The sequence below is a fragment of the Engystomops pustulosus genome, chromosome 7, assembly GCF_040894005.1.
Source record: "Engystomops pustulosus chromosome 7, aEngPut4.maternal, whole genome shotgun sequence".
NCBI lineage: Eukaryota > Metazoa > Chordata > Amphibia > Anura > Leptodactylidae > Engystomops > Engystomops pustulosus.
Window position 1 is genome coordinate 118,877,707 of NC_092417.1, and position 23,021 is coordinate 118,900,727.

At 40.2% G+C, this 23,021-nt stretch overlaps 1 long non-coding RNA gene across 2 annotated transcripts in view; it reads right to left on the minus strand.

The window, feature by feature from the left end:
• Positions 1–23,021, minus strand: part of LOC140068945 (uncharacterized) — a 52,567-nt gene that overhangs the window by 14,115 nt on the left and 15,431 nt on the right. Inside the window, exons 2-4 of one of the 2 annotated variants that reach the window (XR_011848645.1) lie at positions 15,964–16,126; positions 15,167–15,225; positions 13,525–13,654 (exon numbers count right to left, since the gene is read on the minus strand). This is a non-coding gene — a long non-coding RNA (uncharacterized lncRNA). Of the gene's footprint in view, positions 1–13,524; positions 13,655–15,166; positions 15,226–15,963; positions 16,127–23,021 lie in introns of those variants that run through there. The other variant, XR_011848644.1, reaches the window with a different exon arrangement.

A 23,021-nucleotide genomic window follows, 5' to 3' on the forward strand; every position in this document is an offset into this window, starting at 1 on the left:
ATTATAGGTGGATGCTGTATCATTGGTGCAGTATGGGATTCTATAGACCAGTGATGGCAAACCTTTTAGAGACAGAGTGCCGAAATTACAACCAAAATCCACTTATTTAACGTGGCGTGCCATGGCATTTTAAACAGTAACTTATTGCCACCTGTTTTTCCACGTCTTTCCAATACAGTTGAAAGAAGGAAGGTAAATTCAGACAATCATTGTAGCTTCTCTCCAGGGTCTCTCTGTACAGGAAGAATGGTTGGTCCAGCAGGAGGACCTCCACAGATAATACACTTCTGTCAACACCTTTTTCCGCAGATGCAAACAGCCAATTAAGTGTCACTTCAAAATTTAAGAGAGTGGCATCTCTAAATTGCCTGGGACTGCAGGAAGATTTGGTGGATTTGTTTCTGTTTGGTGAACTCTGTCCTGGGGTGATGGCCCGAGTGCCGCCTCTGATTGCCATAGGTTCACCACTACTGCCAAAGACCCATGCACTGTTTCTGCATTTGTAAACCACTAGGTAGCAGGCTATAACAGATTATTAGGAATTAGCAAATTGCCCAGAACTATTTGCATGAGGCCTCATGCATGCAGTTTTTTATTTTGGGAGTGAGCTAGCCATATTTTTCTCAGCTAATTCACAGCCTCTGGGCTTTATCACAGCTTGTGCTGCAAATTATAAAGTGGGTCCTATACTGCCTATCTTTACAGTGCTGGCAGTCATTTTCTGTTGACAACAACCAGGTAAGTGTCACTCACCTACTGATGTTAGACACAAAGTACAGATGTCTGTATGAATGAGGTCTGAATTTGTACAATCAGTCCCTAAAGTCAATTAAATGGTGCACCCTTGGGACAGTTTGACACTGATGTGCACATGGGTGCTTCCTTTTTAAATTTACATATGTTTTTATTTTTTTTCATCAAATTCAATAAATCCATTTCAAATTGACTGCAGGATCTTGCAGATTCCTTATAATTACTTTAAAGATGGATGTGTTTATGCAGATTAATATACAGTCACTTGACTTTAAACATTTAAACTATATTGACAGCGATATTTTAATTTATGATTATTATATAATTTATTTTAAATTAGCTATTTTAGATATTATACTCCTGAATGTAGGCACAGAATAACCTATTCACCTGGCCCGTGGTTGATACAGTAACTTGTCACAGACAGAATCAGCTCACATAACATAGAAGTGAGACAGGTTGACAGCTTCCTGTCTGTGAAGAATGAAAATACATAATTAATCAAGTAATTATACCAAAACATAAATTAAAGAAGAACCTGACTTTAAAGGAGTCTTGTTTTTTGCACCCCACGCACATTGATAGCGATGTATGTTGAATATGTCTAAGATCCTAGAAACGCTCTGCCCCATGCCATGTTTGTTATGTAGCATTTTAATAAGGTAAGTTACATGAGTACATTTCTTACAGTATGATAGGATATTATGTAATGTAATATAGCACAAACTATAAAAGAAAAAGTTGCTTTGAAACTGGATGTCCAACTCCTACACCTTCCTACTGGAAAGAAGAATTAAAAAAACTCATCAAAAATATCAGAATTTATCCTAAAGATATCTTATAATTGATATATTAGATATTCATCCTACAATGTAGAGAAAATGGAGGATATTTATCTTATGCTGGCACTTTTTCGCAGTGATTTTTTTGCAGCTGAAGCCTCTTGATGTATCCGGCGTGGTGCTGTTCTGCGTTTATTTCTATGCCTTGCCCTACCTGGCATAGAAATAAACGCAGCCAGCAACTTATCACAAGTGAAAAGGCATGGGGACAGTAACGCCCACTTCCGGCTGGCCATGCCCTTCACATGTCCGACTGAGCTCCCCCCCCTTCACGCCCCTTAATGCTCCACTGGCGTGAAGGTGGCTTATTGGGCTAAATAATCGCAAGTGCTAGCAATAAGGATTGCGGGGTGCAGAACCTATTTAGGCACTGGAAAAACCTTGTGTTTGGCACTGTTGATTATTCAGACAACTAAGGTGTCAGCGAGCAGGCATGAGAGCATATAGTGGCTCATATGACCCAGGCTTGCCAGAGGCAAAGACTAACTGTTCTTGGTGGGAGGTGTCTTCTCCTCTGTATCTCCCCAGCCAGGCTGCAGTGACTCCTCCCTATCCTCATCCTCCTGCTCCAAAAGTGGATAGTGCAGTAGCAGATCATGAATGTAGGAGCCTACTCGTTGAGCCATGTGTGGAGCGGCCTGGTATCTGTTGAACAAATGTCCTCAGTCATTGTTGGTAAAGTGTTACTGGTAACTACTTCGACTCTGGCCTACTGGATTGCGTACTGGATTGCCTGCTGCTGATACACACTTTATAGCATATATAAGGATGTGAACACACACCGCATACCTCAAGAAGCAGCTCCGGCAAATCTGTGTAGTTGGCCCGAAATGTGCACAACCAGGTTGAGCACATGTACAAGGCACAGGATATGCATCAACCTGGCTCATTGCAAAGCTCCTACAAGGTTGCAGTTGTTGTCACACATCACCATTAGGTTCCGTGGCAGCAACCAGTCACATGTCTTCTCCTTGATCCCAGTCCACAGCTCCGATGTGGTGTGTGGTCTTTTACCCAAACGGGTGAGTTGTAGCACAGCCTGTTGTCATATCTTCATGGCTTCTGGTATTGTGGGGATGGCGTGCTGACTGGATGAGAAAACAGGAGAAGAGGAAGAGGCAAATGGAGGCAAAAAGAGAATTATGGCAATCCTGGGTGGGGGTAGAATGTGATCCTCCTGCCTCAGGACCAGCCGCCACTGAATTAACCCAGTTAGCAGTTATGCCCTGCTCATGATTACTGGTCTAAAAGTTGTGAAGTGCACCTCAGTACTAATAGCATTGCACAGCACATATTTGATCTTGTCCACAACCTGTTGGTGCAGGTTGGGACTGTCTGCTGGGAAAAGTATTGACAGCTGGGAACTTAGTACTCTGGGGCAGCTGTTGAATTTTTTTAAAGCTGTCTGTCTCCACCAGCCTGAATGGGAACATTTCAAAGGTTATCAATTTGTTAATGCTTCCATTCAGGACCTCAGCTTGTGCATGCAATAGGCAAAACATTTGCTTTCTCTCCATGATTTGAAGGATGTAAAGCTGGATGCATGTGGTGTGGACAGCCTTGGTAATGGTGGGGCTGTTGGTTATGGCGCTGGCGTCACATCCTCCCTTACCAGGGAGACAGATTGCCTTGTGACTTGTGAGGCAGTTGAACAAACTGGGCAAACTGGAGGGGAACCTTAGGTGTTTCAAAGTTTTTTAGGTGTCTCAGCCGCTGCAGCTTATGTACACTGCACGTTGACGCTTGAAGATTTAAAGAGCCAGTGCACAGCTAATTGGTGCTGGGCATTCCCAGGAAATTTGATAAAAGCCGGCCTCTTCCTGCATTCCCCACCAGATCTTTGTGCTGTATGCCTCAAACCACAATTCTGCCCCACCATTTTGTACTACGCCTTGGCCACCACCGCAGGCAAACTCGTGCCTGTGGAACGACCTGGTGGTACAATGTCCATCCCGCTTTGTGGCAGGCTCTGGTGAAAACCAGATGCCACTTAGAGTCCACTCCCAGGTATCGGCTTACGCCATCTTTCGCGGTAGTACAGAAGACCCACAACCTCAGATCCTGACAACCATGATTCAAAAACACTGTGGGATGACCATTGTTTCCTGGGTCCCTGGATTCAAGCATCAGCAGTCGACAACAGGGCTTTGTGCCTACTGCTGCACCTTGGTCTTTTCTGATGGTCCACCATCATAAACACATATCCTCCAATAGAAGTTCTTGGTATTCTTGCAACTCTATGTCTCGGGCAAGAGCAGTTGGATGGTCCACAGATTCACAGCTAGGTGAGACATTGTACAGCATGAATGACTGCTCCCTGACTTGCAGCTGAAACGGCTTTGCTATTTTGAAGGGGGGTGGGATGGAGGGCTCTGCACTTCCAGCTGAGGACCAATGTCTCAACTTTATGTGGCCTTTGGGGCCTACCAGTACACACAGTGCATCCTGGCACCTACCTGCTTCAGATTAACTTGTAGCAACCAGAGAAAGAAGACCTCATCTTTCTGCAGCAGCTCCATCATCCCCACCAGCAGCAGCACCACAACAATGGGGCTCATTTACTAAGGGTCCGCGGAGGGCATTTTCGTCGGGTTTCCTGACGATTTCCCTTTGGCCCCAAATTGCCCCAGGATTTTGGTGCACGCAATTAGATTTTGGCGCATCGGCGCCGGCTTGCACGCAACAGAAATGGGGGGGTCAGACAACCAGACGGATTCGGACAATGCGCAGGATTTAACATTTAGAATTGTGTCGCAAGACACGCACTTACAAGCACTGGGAAGAAGCAGGTGAACTTTGGCGGACCTTTAGCGCAGAAGCGACGGATGCAGGAACTCGGGGGCACGATTTTAGTGAATCGCGGCAGACCCGAATCCTTGTCGGACAACGCACTGCGGGATTGCGACAGGAACAGGTAAGTAAATCTGCCACAATGTCTCTGTCCCTTAATTTCTGCTCTCTTCATTTTAAAAGACCTGCAGTACCAAACAATACTATGAAAGCTACTATGACAATTAAGGTATTACTGGATTCTATTCAGTGACACACAAGACATTTATGACCATGTATTAACATGCAATATTCTCTAACAATACTCTTCTGAACTAAGAATTAAAGCACAATACACTCTGACAACATTCCTGAACTATACACTCACCGGCCACTTTATTAGGTACACCTGTCCAACTGCTCGTTAACACTTAATTACTAATCAGCCAATCACATGGCGGCAACTCAATGCATTTAGGCATATAGACATGGTCAAGACAATCTCCTGCAGTTCAAACCGAGCATCAGTATGGGGCAGAAAGGTGATTTGAGTGCCTTTGAACGTGGCATGGTTGTTGGTGCCAGAAGGGCTGGTCTGAGTATTTCAGAAACTGCTGATCTACTGGGATTTACATGCACAACCATCTCTAGGGTTTCCAGAGAATGGTCCAAAAAAGAAAAAACATTCAATGAGCGGCAGTTCTGTTGGCGAAAATGCCTTGTTGATGCCAGAGGTCAGAGGAGAATGGGCAGACTGGTTCAAGCTGATAGAAAGGCAACAGTGACTCAAATCGCCACCCGTTACAACCAAGGTAGGCAGAAGAGCATCTCTGAACGCACAGTACGTCGAACTTTGAGGCAGATGGGCTACAGCAGCAGAAGACCACACCGGGTGCCACTCCTTTCAGCTAAGAACAGGAAACTGAGGCTACAATTTGCACAAGCTCATCGAAATTGGACAGTAGAAGATTGGAAAACGTTGCCTGGTCTAATGAGTCTTGATTTCTGCTGCGACATTCAGATGGTAGGGTCAGAATTTGGCGTCAACAACATGAAAGCATGGATCCATCCTGCCTTGTATCAACGGTTCAGGCTGGTGCTGGTGGTGTCATGGTGTGGGGAATATTTTCTTGGCACTCTTTGGGCCCCTTGGTACCAATTGAGCATCGTTGCAATGCCACAGCCTACCTGAGTATTGTTGCTGACCATGTCCATCTCTTTATGACCACAATGTACCCAACATGTGATGGCTACTTTCAGCAGGATAATGCGCCATGTCATAAAGCTGGAATCATCTCAGACTGGTTTCTTGAACATGACAATGAGTACACTGTACTCAAATGGCCTCCACAGTCACCAGATCTCAATCCAATAGAGCATCTTTGGGATGTGGTGGAACGGGAGATTCGCATCATGGATGTGCAGCCGACAAATCTGCGGCAACTGTGTGATGCCATCATGTCAATATGGACCAAAATCTCTGAGGAATGCTTCCAGCACCTTGTTGAATCTATGCCACGAAGAATTGAGGCAGTTCTGAAGGCAAAAGGGGGTCCAACCCGTTACTAGCATGGTGTACCTAATAAAGTGGCCGGTGAGTGTATATTAAAGTGCAATTTTTACTGACAAGTGCAACTTTTGCAATAAAGGTATTATTGTTGATGATGATTTAGGATTATTTTGGGGCTGAATACTTTAGTGACAGGATTATTAGCCTTTACTACAATAAGCAATTGCTGCTATTTCACCAGTCCCTGCCTAGCTGACTGAGTCTACGATGAGCAGAAAGCGCTACCTAACTCTTATTCTGAAGAGTCACATGACCAGAACAGCAAATCACAGGCATACCTACAAATTGGCTTTTCTCCAGATCCAGGGCATACTTGTTATGGACTGGTACCCAGAACTGAGCAGCATATCGCTGGTGAGGCCGTAAAAATGTCTTGTACAGTGGTAATATCACATCCCTATCTCAAGAGTTTATACCTCTTTGGATGTATGACAAGATCCTGCAGGCTTTAGAGGTTGCTGATTGACATTGCATGTTGTTATTTAATCTACTAAACCCAAGTCCTTCTCCACAAAGGACTCTATCAGATTTACTCCACCAAGGACATATGTTGCAAGTTGATTATTAATCCCCAGGTGCATAACCTTATCAACATTGAACCTCATTTGCCAAGTGGATGCCCAAACTATTTGCAGCCTATAAACATCCTCCATAGACTGTATTACACTACACAGCTTGGTGTCGTCTGCAAAAATAGACACAGTGCTATTAATTACTATCTCTATATCAGTAATAAACAAGTAAAATAATAGTGGATCCATCACAGAACCTTGGGGTTGATAGGGATTTTTATGCAGGGCCCCAACAGCCCTCTTGACTTTTGTAAGGTGAGTACTAATTAACCCTTCATGGTTGTCCTGGTACCAGGAACTTGAACATAAAAACCAAGACACATCAGTCTCTTAGTGTATGTAAAGATCTTCTCTCCCGTTTAATCTCTCAAATGCATAATATCACAGATAGAAGAGTCATCAAAGAGGAGTGAATAGTATACTGCAAAGCTATTGGTCATCAGCACATTCTGGGAAAAAATGAATTAATTGTGCTCAGTTCTCAGGGACCTTGTACACAGATATTGTTTATACTAATTTCCTGAGAAGAAAGAGATAAACTGGCATCAAAAATCAAAATATTGAACTAAAGATGAAGGACAGACTGGCTTCTCATTAAATGTCAAAGGAAATTAGCTGACAGGCGAGCAAACAGGTTACATAAAATGAAGTTTGAACTGGACAGTGCTTTGACCCCCAGCGTGACCCTTGGCTAATACTTAAAATGGCGGACAGTCCCTTATTTTGGGATTTCTTAAGACAAGATGGCGTCCGAAACCAGTGCGATCTCCTTAACAGGGTACAGCACTCTGGAAACCAATTTTTTGGATACAATCCTTTAGTCAGTTTTGAATACAATTGCAAAAGATTCCTGTGTATTTTACCCATCAGGTGTCTATGAGGAACAGTGTCAAATGCCTTTGCAAAGTGCAAGTACACAATATCCACAGCAGTTCCTCTGTCCAAGCATCTTCTTACCCCTTTTTAGCAGATCAGTTTCAACTGAAAACTTCTGTCCCTAGTTAACCCATGTCCTTCATACTTACAGCGGAATGTGCTATCATACCCACTCTGTGAACACCATTACCAAGTCAGTGGTTGGAGGGGTGTGCCAGAGACATCCACATGTGTGTGGGTGTCCTTTGCACACCCCTTTAACCACTGACAGGTATATAGATATTATGACAGGAGTTACGTAAAATTTATAAATCCTCTTAACATTATCCATTGTAATTTTATTCTCTATTATAGAACAATATAGAAGCAGTTATTAAAAATATTTATCGTAAAAATCTAATATCTTATTTATGCTGTAAGCTGAGAGCTAGTGCATTGTTCCCATCCTATTGCAGCAATTCCCTTTCTTTGGAAATAATGTGCTTCCCATGGACCTCTGTATCAGGAAGTGGCTGACTGTAGAAATTAATTAGATCTTTCTAATTTAAGTGGACACATACTGCTACAAACACAGCAAGGGCATGTTTCTCCCTTTGAAGTTGACCTGGTCAGTAATGCTCCAATTAATTTCCACTCTGGATGCTCTTTTTTCAAGAAATTGTAGTATTTTCTTTTACATGTTATTTCTAAACTTTACTGAAATCAAAGCTGGTTTTACATTAGGAAACAACTTATTACCATATCTGTGTTTATTTGTAACATTTAACAATGGATACTGATATGTAATACAGAATATGGTATTGTGAAATTCAGTTTCCTCAGACAGAGGAGCTATGAAGTTCAATGACACATCAGATTTTAGCAGGATCTCCTTTGAAGATAAAATGTATGTCAATACAAATCATTCACACTAGGATATCATTCTGGTATGTTTTTAGCCAATAGGATGCTACAAGTCAACTGAATAAAAATGTTTGTTGACTGGGCTTCTATTGGGCTATGGCTACTATCAATGCCAGAAACACCATTGAATATGTCCAGAAGAGAACACCCAAGATGGAAGAAACCTAAGTTAGGGGCACGACAGAATGATTATGAGCCTAACAAATAATAGTAAATAATAATATAAAAGTATAGACAGAAAATTTGAGCTGAATCAGACCCTGATCATGGTGTCTCATGGAAATATGTCAATACAGTCAATAACTGGCTTCAACACATTAGAGTAAAACATTCTGTGGGCTCAGTGGTCTGGAAGGGGAGGGTATTGGCAGATTATATGGCTTAGGTGCTAAAGACATAGGCACGTCAAGGTATTCCCACACTAAAGCCTATACAAATAGCAAAAATTGGGGTCAATTTGGCACTATATCACAACTTCATAGCTCTAAGAACAATGGTTAACAATGTAAATAAACCCCTTATGGGTCAAACTCTTCGATTTGGCCTGCAAAGGTTTTTCTTTTGCTTTGCATTTGTGTGACTTTGACTGGGTTGTTTCGTTGTGGTTTTAATAAAGTGGCTCTTACCAATAAAGCAAGAATGAAAAAAGGTTATATTGTAAGTTATGTATCAGTTCAATAATAAGTGTCCAAATAGGAATTCCGTGAAACTATTTCATGGCATGATTAACAATTTCATACCCGTCAAATACCTGGTGATTGAACTCCAGTATTGGGGTTTGTTCACACATCCATTTTTTAACATGAAGCTCAAAGAAGCTTTGCTGAATCATATATTTTCACACTTTTTCTCTAGCTTAAGGGTAATGTGCCACAAAAGACCCCACTGATGCCTTTAACAAAAGCTTATTTTCAGGCACCCCAAACCACACAAAACTATAATAATAAAAAGTATAATAATATGGGAATACTGAAGACATCAGAAAAAAAACTGCCATTGTTTACTTTTTCTCATTTACCAAAATTCTTGTCTTCATTTATTTAAAAAGTCAGTAGAATATGTAACCATGTAAGGACATGACATCTGGAAGATGCAATGAGCAAAGTATTAAATTAGACCTTTTTTATAGCATCATTCATGGTCAGATTTCTATGATGTTCTCATATGTTCAACCTCCAGGCAAAAGATAACTCTTTTAGCCTGTGCGCTCTGAGATGTATCCAAGAATCACTGTTACAGAATGTAAGAGCTTAGGACATGCTGACTTGGTGATGTGCCTCTTTTTTTCTACCATTTGTACGTCTCAAGGCACAATCAGTCCCCTGTTGCTATCAGCAGGGAGCAAAGTTTTTTCTCTTTCGTATTTAAAAATAAAATAGTTTGGTACAAATTCAACTTTTTTTTTTACTTGTCTTCTGTTGATTTGCATGGAAGAGTTGAGAAAAGAAGTTTGTTTGATTTACATTGCATAAGGTTTTGTATGTGTGTGTTTGCATATTTTCTGTATCTATTAAGAGACAGACTTCATTTATATGTTAATATCTGCCGGCACCCTGACTAAACATACAGAACTATCTCATGGGAAGCTGATTTTTTTTGTCAGTTTGGCTATACTTCAACATCTCAATGGTAGCAATAATCTTGATTAGCAAAACAATTGGAGGCCTGGAGGACCCTGCAGATCTTATACGAAAAGATCTCAGGTTACAGTTTATTAATGTGACACATTCAGAGTCCAGACAACCATGTTGAAGAAAAGAAGCTTGTTTTCCCTTCATACATTTTTTTCCCATGGGGACAAAAGAAGTTCATTTAATTTAAGAAATAATTTAACTAACATGAGCAGATGAATGGAAAACTCTACAAAGAACCCAAGCAATAGACTAAATTTCGGCAGATAAGCATATACTTTACTATATATTGAATGACCCACTTAGGATAAAATACACAAGAATATGGTCCACAATATGAAACAGAAGGGTTATGGAGATTTTCTGTATTAATGGACACACTGTTATGCCTAATTTTATTAAAAAATGTATGAATTGCTATAAAACAGTGAACCTCAATAATAACGATAAGAATTATTATTTTAAAAGTTGAAGTAAAATCAGCATACACTTCCAGAAGAACCTAAAGCCTACATACTAGCAAATCGGGTACCTCCCAGCAATTTATCCAGAATTCCAAGGGACTGAGACTGCTATTGACGTACAGAGGACCACTACAGTACTTCCCCACATGTTTGCTTTTATATAAAGACCTTTTCTGACCATAGTTTTTTGAAAAAAATAAACATTGACCATAACATTTCTTTTCAATTGCTTTGGCATCGATAATCTGTAGGTTTTACTGCCCCGAGCAGCAGTCAAGCTAGTTTTCTGGCTCTATGTTCATATATTATTATTATTATTATTTAGCAAATTGACAATGTGAGTATGGTAACAAACAAAATATGAAGATATGCATATCTTTACTCTAGATATAAAGGAGGTTGCACTGATATACTGTTATGTCTGGACAAAATAGGTTGCTCTAAGATGATTTTTTTCATAGAAAAGAGAAACTCTATTTTGTTTGCAGTATACTTATGCCATGTAATCTTCAGGACTTTTATGTAAATTTTGATTTATTGTGGTTTTGCCACGGATGTATAGTAAAATTGTTCCATTGTGCTATATTGTATCTACTGTATTTTATCACTTAATCTTGGCATATTTTATAGCAATTGTTACAAAATCATGACAAATGGTGAATTGACAAGGCAGTTTAATTGTTAGAATCAAGAACATTTTTGTTGATTTTAAAATCTGAAAATCTTGTCAAAAAGTAACTGAATAACATAATCAAGATTTAGACCTGCACTGAATATTAATAATGATAATACATTTTTATGAACATAATACGATATCGCTTTACAAATTAATCCTCCAATGAAATCACATCCGGGTAGTCCCTTATCCTACTTTTAAACATATGCACTATAATGACTATAATGTCTATAATATGTACCCAATAACAAAACACATTTGCGATATTTCATTAATAAATATATTAGATCTGCCTGATGCATTCTGCAGTTAGAGCAGTAGGAACTACCTTAAAAACCCACACTGTATGACAATTTGGGGATTTGGAGTACCCACATAAACTGTGAAATCCCATGTGGTAAATGAAGTAATACTTTATTTACTGCTTTATAAACACCTAACACATTCATTTCATGTTATAGATGAAATACCTTTCCTTTTATACAGCTTTTCCAAATAATCTAATTTTCTAATTCCAAACCTTTCTTTATCTAATTTTTCTTGAAAATATAAAAAGTAGGTGACTTTATACATCCTTGACTAAAACGTTGAGACAATTGAGTGGCTCCCATTCTAAGCCAGTAGGATGTGTCTTAAACTAAAGCTGATATAGCAATAGATTTCACATAAAGGTGTAAAATACAAAAAACAAGGGGCCGCATTTATCACTTTTCTGCGCCTAAGTGTAGTAGTTGCACCTAAATTCTGGTGCACTGTTTGCCAGAATTATCACCAACTGTGATAAGGTAATTTCCTGCCTCTTATTAATCACTTTACTTTAACACAGTTTAGATACAATTTTGGTGCAGTTTCGGCGTAATGTTAGATTCGGGCAGTTACGTGTAATCCTCTCCTCTCTGCTTTTCCCACATCCCAGCGTGAAGATAACACTCACAGCAGCACCCAGGTGTGTGACACCCTGCACCCAGTGATCTCCTCAGCAGGGGCTTCTCCTGGAGGGGATCCCCCAGTGCTGGTCTCCTGCTGCCCCCCTGTAATTCTTCACAGTATCCCCCTCAGACACACTGGTGATACTGTGCAGAATTACATGGGGAACACTTGTCTGTAGTATCTGCAACATTCTGCAAAGTTCTCAGCTCTTGCTTTGAGCTCAGGATTTAGCAGAATGTTTTGTAAATAGAGGGTGATGAACTGTAAATAGAGTTTACATCTCCTGTCTGCAGTGTATGTAGTGTCTGTATTATCTGTACTAGTGTCTGTAGTGTATGTTATGTCTGTACTAGTGTCTGCAGTGTATGTAATGTCTGTATTATCTGTTCTAGTTTCTGCAGAGTGTCTAATGTCTGTATTATATGTTCTAGTGTCTGGCTGAGCTTTGCTGCTAGAAATGAGCTGTTCTGCAAAGGGGCTCAGTGTCACTTCTCAGTTTACGCCACCGTCGGGCTGGAGTGTTTTTGCACCTGTTTTTGCGCCTAAATGAACAACTTGCTAATGATTAATATCATTAGGCACAGCAAAACATCTGGATTGGTAAGACAGATGAGGGAAACCTGGTTATTGTAGCTGCGCGGCTAGTTTGGCGTTTAATCGCAAAATGGCGCAAAAACAGTGCGCCAGTACGAAAAGGCGCAAAAATAACTGAAAAAACGAGTGATACATGTGGCCCAAAGACTATAAACCTAATCCCATAGATCACAATATAAACAAAATAGCTTACAAGTGGAGACCTGACAACTAAGAAAATAAAGTCTACAGCAAATTAAACAAATTAAAACTTCCATTTCCTTAACCTGCCATATAACATAATTATAAATTGACTCAATCACCTTAAAATTTTATTGGGAACATGTGCATTATTAATAATATCTATTATCACAGATTATAGTGTAATTTTAATAAAAGGAAATATTCAAAGCTGTAGACAAAGGAAGACCGTTCCAAGCTTTGACTCTCTATCTCAAGACACCTCGAAAAGTAACTTAATTAAACCCCTTGTAATTTTGCAAATACCTTGACACCCAGACTTCTTTCCAGTGTTGCCCAATGATAAAGAAAGAGGCATAGACAGGGGCACAACTACAGTTACAGTTTTTATGCGGCCCAGGGGGCATCTGGTATTGGGTCTGTGTATGTCTGTATATGGTATTGTATCTGTGTATTTTATGTATGTATACATAAATGCAATGTGTATATGTGTCACTCTTAAAAAGAAAGCAGGAAACTTTATAAAGTGAGCAGCTAGAAATAGGAAAAATGGGAAGGGAAAAGTGTCCCTTACTCTAAGACTAAGCTAGTCCCTAAAAAATCTAAAGAATGCAACACCTTATCTGTGGGGAGAGCTTAAACGACAGTGCCGGATGGATCCATAGCATCTAAAGGATTTGAAGAGAAATATTATATCATGTGACCGGAGCTCTATATATACTTCTAGTCCCTCATTTTTATTCAAAATTCATATATATATATATATATATCCTTCCATGGAGTCCCTTGACCTGTTGAACCACTAAGGCCTCAGACGAAAATAAGGCACCATCCAGACACGGAACCGCTTAAATATATTTTTAGTCCTCAGGATTCTCCTAGTAGCATACCCCTCTATATAGAGAGAAAAATACAGACATAGCATAGACAGTTCAAAAAATTCTGTAATTTATTTTTCAAATCTACTCACATAAAATCAAATAAAGTGCGCATAACAAATCCACGGGGACTCCAAGCTAGTCCCTGCCTGCGTGTGTTGGTCATATTCCTACAGAACAGAGCCAGGGATAAACTGCATATACCTCAATGCTTAGCAAATACTGAATGACAAAACCAGAAATACAGAACGCAGGTAAAAACAATCAGGCTACATAGCACAATGGTAGAAAACTGACTAGAAAGGCCACAGGATGCCGGTTCAAATCCTAACAATATGCTCTATATATGTGGGAATATGTGATGTGTATATCTGCATATATATACTTCATGGGTGTATATACTGTTTGTGATTGTAACTCACATGTGTGAGTATATAAATTTGTATATTTGGGGGGGGGGGCATTCAGAAGTCTGCTATGGGGCCCTGTATCTCTTAGTTACGCCCCTAGGCATAGACTAAGTAATAATCTGATAACTGGATCCAAACTACTGATATATATGCAGACATTGGGCCTGATGTATTTTGGTTCCTGTGCCATTTCTTTGGTGAGTTTTGCCTACCTTTTACGGCCAATTTGTATTATCTGCTTTGTATCTTTATTGGCCATTTTTACTGTCTTGGGCACATTTTTACCTTTCTTTACCTTTTTGTGGGTATGGTTGAGAGCATTTTTCAGTTTGCAACTAATTCATCTCTTGAGACTTTTTGAAAAGTCTCAAAAAGTTGTAGATATGTACCTAGTGAAAAGATAGTTTAAAAAAAACCTGACCCCTTCCAAGCAGCTATAATGTGACAGACTTTGGGGCAGATTTAGCAAGTGTCTGAAAGTCAGAATATTTCTAGTCGCCCATGGCAACCATTCACAGCTCAGCTTTCATTTTACCAGTGCTCATGAATATTTTTAAGGGGAGCTGTGATTGGTTGCTATGGGCAACTAGAAATATTCTGACTTGTATATCTATATGATATCTATCTATTGTACAATGAAATGTACTTGTTTCACCTCCATTTTTCATTTACTGGAGTGCTGCCTGCCTTCTACATGTACCTACAGGAGGCCTTGGCAGGACGTGTAGGCTCCTTATCAGGAACATGTATGCAGTGCTGCCTTGGACTTTCTTTTCTTATATGTATCTATATACCAATCAATTTTATGTTTATCTGGCTATATATGTGTCTTCTGTCTATTTTTATGCAAGCTACATATAGTATTCTATTTGTCAGCAAAATTCAATTAAGGAATGAAATGAATAATGATGCTCTACATCTTAATATAGTATGATCAGCAATGGATGGTAAACATTGATTTGCTACAAAACATCACAAGCAGCCTGATGAGTTTCTGGTACAAAGTTTAGTCATAGATTAATAATCCAGAGTACAAACAGTTCTTTACAAATTTGGAAAAACATACCTACCATATTAACAAATGTCAGGTCAAAGTTCTATTAGAATTTGTCACTTACATTTTTTTGCAGTGAAACAAAGCTGTGGACTTTGGATAACTTGTGTGTACTCAGCACAACTATGAAAAACAAAATGTACAATTAATACATTAAAAATATTAACAGACTAGAACGCAATAGGACAGTGTGAAAAGATAAGGATTGCGGTCATGTTTTTTTTTTTCTGGTAACATTAGTCAGTGCCTGTCATACTATCTTCTATGGTGAAGGTTTTAACTTAATGTAGGACATCATACATCCCAGGGAAAACAATATGCATGGAATGCATTTTCATGGAGCTAGTTAGGCAAAAGCAGGTTGAATTGATATGTATATTCAGAAAGGTTGGATAAAATTTGGAGGGGAAGTTTTAATACCTCAACCCAACAATGTACATTGCTCCACTGAATCTAGCATAGTAAGATTTCTTTTGCAGTCCCCCCAGTTTTTAAGCAAGCAATGCCATTACTTTCGACACCCCATAGTCACAATAAGCTCTTATCTCATATGGGAAGATCTGGTTTGTCGCCCAACTGACAGTAGAAAGTCTATTTAGCATATTGAATACTGATAATAATAGTCCTGACTACTCAGGAATAGTGAGAACTACAGAAACAATGACAGCTATATCAGTGGAGCAATACCTATTAAAGGAAGCAAAGATATTGAATAGGTGGAGGTGGTTGCAGTAGATCCTGTTTAAGTAGGTTAAGGCCAGTTAGAAGATGTCATTTCTTATGAACATTGCATCAATAACTTAAAAGAGTTGCCCAGAAATTTGAGGGGGGCTTAAAACACAATAAACTACTAATACTCACCTACTCTAGGCTTCTGTTCTCCTGTGATGCCGCGAGCCAATGCTGCCTTCTTTTTGTTTCCGCAGGTCAGTAGTGCTGTCCCAATCATAGCCGCTTACTTGCTACTGCATCAACTACTTTTGTAGCAGGCATGGCCCGGTGGCAGGGAGGTGACGCCGGTAACCTCGGTAAACAAACGGAGACTGTCAGTGATGACCTGTGCTTTGGAACACCAGAAGAATGGGATCATTTTTTAAATTATGCTAATGAGCCACAAGTCCTGTGCCAGAGGGCTATTACCAGACCCTCCCCTGCATTTAGATTACAGCAGGCTGAGACAGGGTGGAAGTGCTTAGGTATCGTGGGGAGGGTACAATTGTGAAACTACAGCAAGGAGGTGCACTGGTAACTTCGGGCTCATTAGAAAATTTTTAAAAGTCTATTTTAGAAGGAAGGAGGCTATGGATAACAAATATAAGACTACTATAGTCACAGTTTAAGAGTAAGTGTTTCTTAGTTTATCATGCTTTTGCAATACCCCTGCCAATGCATAGGCAAGGTGGTTCTTGCAAATAGCGCCCTCTCCATGTCACAATCTATCTGGTGAGTCTGTGCAACTCATCCAGAAGCGACTGGTAATTGCAGTGGTAGCCACTGCCTGGTAAGACAAGAGTAAAGCATGCTAAATGTTATTGTCCAATGATATTCTTTGTAATATTGTAAAGCAATAGTTGGAGGGTACTACCAAATGACCAAGGGAGTATAAAAACCCTTAGTGGGTACATGGTCAGAGTCAGTCAGAGAGTCTCCATCTTGGAGAACATATCAGCAAAGGAAACAGAGGAGAGTGCAGCTCCTGCATAGCTGGACCAGCCAGTGTCATAATATCAGGAGGTACAGGTGCACTTCCTAGCACCTAGGGCAAGTCAGGAGACAAAGCCCCAGAGCAGAGGTTCACTATCTGGTCTTGGCTCTATCTTTACCAGCCCAGCCTGACATTGCTACTAGGCTGTGAGCAACCTTCCTGTGGACCAGCTATCTCCATCAACCATCCAGCTTTCTGAATTTGCTGCTACTGTTTTGCCGTTGCCTGCTGTTTGAAGTTGAATAAGGAACTGTAACTTGATTTGCCCAACATGCCTCCGTGTAATGCCTAGGCTGCAACACCATCAGGGGCTCCCCATCCTCAATAATTCAGGGACTTCTATATACACCTCAGGGGTTAGCCAAGGGAGAAACCTATTGCATCAGCCTCTCCCTCCATATTTCTTTCACACACCACCTACTGGAAACCTGCCACCTGCCAGGCTGTAGGCCTGTCCTCCGCTCTCAATACCAAGCGTGCCCAAGACCGCATAAGCCAACCACTATGGTATGCTGGGGCCCGGCTATCTACAGCCACCTAAGAAAGGCTAGGCCCCGATGGGGGATGTTGCACTTTATTTTGATGGTAAATTTTCTACAACTATGATACTTCTTTGCCTTCTTTGTAGACTCTTATCTCTAGAAAGTTTTTCTTCAATCTGAGAAAGATATCAATCCAAGTGTATACAGTACACATTTAAGTTGATCAACCTTACTGTTACTCTTGGCTTCTTTCTTTATCCTAATTAATCACCTTTGTATATATTGTAATATAAAAATGGAATATGTAATATATATTTAATATAAAGACCTGTACATTGAAAATAGAGGTACTGTACCATATTGTGGTTGTGTAATGTATATTTTTATTGCTCTTGATTTTATATTTTTTTTACATTTTCTTAATTTATATTTTAACAAAAAATTGTTACCCACCAAACTGCAAAGGTTACTATACTTATATTTACTTCAAGATGTATCTTGGGAGGTTCTTAATAGGGTTAGAATTCCATTCAGAATATTATTGCGAGGAAGATGTATAACAGAGTCAAAAACTGACAACATTGCTCAGTGGCAAGGGAAGGATTAAAGCGAATGTGTTTTTGCCTGACTCTTTCTACTAAATAGCAATGATATATGGCTGCACATTGTAGAAACATATTGCACTGGCCAGTTGCAAAAGACCCTGAAGGAACAGATCCATCTAAGTAATTCATGTTATCTAAAGGTTAAGCTGAAGTGTTGTAAACAGAATTTCTTCAACACTCCCACATACAAATAAACACAATAAAGTTTTAGTGTAATTTATTGTCATGGGGTAGCTGCTGCAACAAGTAATGTGAAAATGGTTCTCAAAAAGAAGCAGACTAGATACTTGCATGTCTAATATTTTCAATGTTAAAACAACAACAATATATGATTATAGGCATAAAGATCCATGTGAGCTTTAACCGATGTTTTAATATTTCCCCCATTTTTAAATTGTACTTCCAAGGGGCAATATTTAATATTACATATAATGGACCGGGAAGCTGGAAATAATTCCAAATGCAAAGTAATTGACAAACAAGCAATTTTCCTATGTACTTTGCTTTAAGGCTGTTTTAATGAAAAATTTTCTGTAGTAGCTTCTTTATACTTTCTATACTGTGCTACGTAAGATCTAATTTTTTGCGGGGTATGTATTTACATTAACAATTTACAGAAAGAGGGTTGAATTTTTTGGTGAAATTTTGTTATACTGAAAAAAAATCTTTTTTAGGCCAAACAATGAAGGGAATTTATTAAGTCTGGCTTTTCAAATGCCAGTCTTAAGGAAACCCACCATAAGGATTCTACTATCAGAAGTAGATCTTATGGTAGATTCCTCCTGCTGTCTCTGCCTTAATCTGTAATTTAATAATTGTGGAACCTAACCTAACTTTAAAATTTTTTAGTAATATGTAAATTAACTGAAAAGGCTACTGGGGCATGGAGTAGCCTTAGCCTCTGCAGTTAATATACATATTAATAAACTAAAGTTTTTTTAACAAGTTAGGTTAGGCTTCACAATTATTAAATTACAGATTAGGTCAGAGGCAGGCAGGAGGAATGTACCATCAGATCTACTTCTGATAGTAGATTCCTCATGGTAGGTTTTGTTTAAAAAGTCTCCCACTGATGCTCTAGAACTTGAATCTACTAAAAGAGCCAAGGAGTGGAATGCAAGCATGAGCAGATGAACAGCTGTGCTCCGCTGATACAGAAGGGTGATATCTGCGCATACGCACACACTCTGCCGTCTTCAATGTGCTGGAGCTGCCCTTGTGTGAAAGAGTTCTGCTGTGGCAGTACAGGGATCATGCATCAGGACAGCGTCTTGGACAAAGTGGTTATGCGACTCCTCAGCAATGTCAATTATGTGGACGGATGAATTACCAAAGGTTCCGTTGGTAGGATTTTTTCGGAGGTGCCAGCACAACAATAGCACATTTTTGTGACATTTTCTAAGCACATCTGCAGTTACATAATAATAGAGAATATGTGGCAGCATTATCAAAATCTTAGTGGAAAGGTGGCCAACCCCTCTAGCTGTTGGGATTGTTGTCAGCTCTGATCACGGCAGTTAACAGCAGTATAACAAAGCAGTATAAAGAACCTGTTTAGACACAGTGTAGTCATCATTTTTTATTGCCTGAGCTCTAGTAACAGCATTTAGTAATATGCTTTACAGCAGCCTCAAAGCCATGGGTGACAATAGTGTATGGAAAGTTTTCTAGACTGGACCTAGTAAATGCAATTTTACTGTTGTACAGTCATGGCCAAAAGTTTTGAGAATTATACAAATGTTAGTTTTTACAAAGTCTACTGCATCAGGTTTTTTAATGGCAATTTGCATATAAGAGTGTTATAAAGAGTGATCAGCTTAACAGCAATTAATTACAAAGTCAATATTTGCCTAGAAAATGAACTTTTTCCCCCAAAACACATTTCAACTTCATTGCAGGCCTGCCCTAAAAGGAGTTTCAGTGATTGCTCCATTAACACAAGTGTGGGTGTTGATGAGGACAGGGCTGGACATCCATCTGCCATGATTAAGTAAGAATCACATCACTGGACACTTTAAAAGGAGGCTGGTGCTTGGCATCATTGATTCTCTTCTGTTAACCATGGTTATCTCTAAAGAAACACGTGCAGTCATCATTGCACTGCACAAAACGGGCCTAACAGGGAAGAGTATCGCAGCTAGAAAGATTGCAGCTCAGTCAACAATCTATCGCATCATCAAGGAATTCAAGGAGAGAGGTTCTATTGTTGCCGAAAAGGCTCCAGGGCACCAAAGAAGGACCAGCAAGCCCCAGGGCCGCCTCTTAAAAGTGTTTCAGCTTTAGGATTAGGCTACAATCAGTGCAGAGCTTGCTTAGGAATGGCAGCAGACAGGTGTGAGTGCATCTGCATGCACTGTGAGGCGAAGACTCTTGAAGCAAGGCCTGGTGTCAAGGAGGACAGCAAAGAAGCCACTTCTCTCCAGAAAAAAACATCAGGGACAGACTGACATTCTGCAAAAGGTACAGGGAGTGGACTGCTGAGGACTCGGGTAAAGTCATTTTCTCTGATGAATCCCCTTTCCGAATGTTTGGAACATTCCAGATCTTAATCCCATTGAGAACTTGTGGTCAATCATCAAGAGATGGGTGGACAAGCAAAAACCAACAAATTGTGACAATTTTTGACACAAAGCATGACTGTAGTGTGTTTTTTTATGAAAGTGTTTTCTAAACCCATAAAGAAATCCTGATCCCAAAGTTTGTTAAAAAAAACAAACCCTATTTGGGCTTTACCTGTTATTACATATGAAGTTGCTAAATTATATGAACACTTGGCTTTTCTTTCAAGAACTGCACAGGAACACCTTTAAATTCTTCCAGAATGTTCGGCACATCTGCTTACTTGTCGGGGTGATACGCTGTCCCGGGATCGCTCCTCTTCTTCCACTGAAGTCTCCCCGTGCTGCCCGATGTCTCCCCGTGCTGCCCGATGTCTCCCCCGTGCTGCCCGATGTCTCCCCCGTGCTGCCCGATGTCTCCCCCGTGCTGCCCGATGTCTCCCCCGTGCTGCCCGATGTCTCCCCCGTGCTGCTCGATGTCTCCCCCGTGCTGCTCGATGTCTCCCCGCTGCCCGATGTCTCCCCGCTGCCCGATGTCTCCCCGTGCTGCTTGATGTCTCCCTGCTGCTTGATGTCTCCCTGCTGCCGTTCCGCGCGTATCTTCCGACAAGTAAGCAGATGTGCCGAACATCTGTAATCTATTCTTCACTGTGTTCTTCACTGTCTTTTTCACTTAAATGATCCTGTGTTCACTGTGTTCACTGTTTTTATTCTATTCTTCATTGTTCTTCACTGTGTTTTTTTAATTAAATGCTCGATCTCGAGCAGGGGAAATACTCGTCCGAGCAACGAGCCGTTTCGAGTACCTTAATACTCGAACAAGCATCAAGCTCGGACGAGTATACTCGCTCATGTCTAATTAAGATCCTTTTATAAATTTATGTTATAATACGTTAAAGCTGCTTTTTTGTTTTATTAAACTATATTATTTATTAAACTTCTGTATTTCTGCATTGTATTGCACCTCAACAACTGAATAAATTACAATACATTCTTATAGTATATAGATATGTTCAATTATATTACATACACATATACTACATTATTATTACAGTTTTCTTTCACATTTCTGTTAATTATTTTTTTTCTTAATTTGCCAAATATTTGGAAAACAAGAATACTGAAATTGTTTTGAACAGATTGTAGTTAATCATACATGTAATATTGTGCAACCATTTACAGTTTTGCTTCTGATTCCTACCTGTTTTGTTTCCGATTAATGAATTACCAACTGCAAATATTCTTTAATTTCATACATAGCTCTAAAAACGACCGAAGTTAAAAATTGCCTGAAATCAATTGCCTGCCTATTTCTTACACATAAATCCAAGTTTGACATGACAATAAAGCAATATTCATATCTTGTTTTATGTATATGTACAGGGTTTATGCCAGGGAAGCTCCCTGCATATATGCTGGATGTATACATAGACATATACTGGAAGATGGAGGCATCCTTTTTGCCTCCATCTGTACAGTATACAGTTGGTATGGAAAGTATTCAGACTAGAGATGAGCGAACACTAAAATGCTCGGGTACTCGTTATTCGAGACGAACTTTTCCCGATGCTCGAGTGCTCGTCTCGAATAACGAACCCCATTGAAGTCAATGGGAGACTCGAGCATTTTTCAAGGGGACCAAGGCTCTGCACAGGGAAGCTTGGCCAAACACCTGGGAACCTCAGAAAAGGATGGAAACACCACGGAAATGGACAGGAAACAGCAGGGGCAGCATGCATGGATGCCTCTGAGGCTGCATAATCGCAACATTATGCCAAAATTATGGGCAACAGCATGGCCATGACAGAGTGACAGAATGAAGCTAGATAGCATCTAAAACATCCAATAATTGACCCTGACACTATAGGGGACGGCATGCAGAGGCAGCGGCAGCAGGCTAGAGAGTGTCATGGCGACATACCCTAAATGGACTCAGGCTTCAAACCAATGGGTGGCAGAGAGGAACCAAAGGAGGTGAGCAAGAAGCGCTCAAATAATATCCGTACATGATAAAAGTTTGCCAGTATATTTTGTGGATTACACAGCAGGGTGGCGACAAAGTTAACATGGAAGCCATGAAAACAACCCAAAATTCTGCCTGACACAGCTCGTTTGATAAGGGGACCATGTATGGAGGCAGTGAACTAGTAGTAGATTAAAGGTGCTGCAGTTAAAACTATGTTAGTTGGATCTTGGCATGGAGCTGGCGCTCCGCTGCCAGGCGAGCTTTCGCCAATCCAAGCCCCTGTCTATAGGCTACTCCCCAAACAGCACTTCTAAGAACCTTTTGTATAAGATCAAGTGTAGTAGCGTTCTTATAAGTTTAGGATATGGCGGGTGAGGGGAATGTAAACAGCTGCGCAAGAAGCGCTGAAATAATATCGGTAAATGATAAAAGTTTGCCAGTATTTTTTGTGGATTACACAGCAGGGTGGCGACAAAGTTAACAAGTTTGTTGTGGAAGCCATGAAAACAACCCAAAATTCTGCCTGACACAGCTCGTTTGATAAGGGGACCATGTATGCTTACAGTTCATGCCAGTCGCTGCACTGGCTGCCAGTCTCCTTTC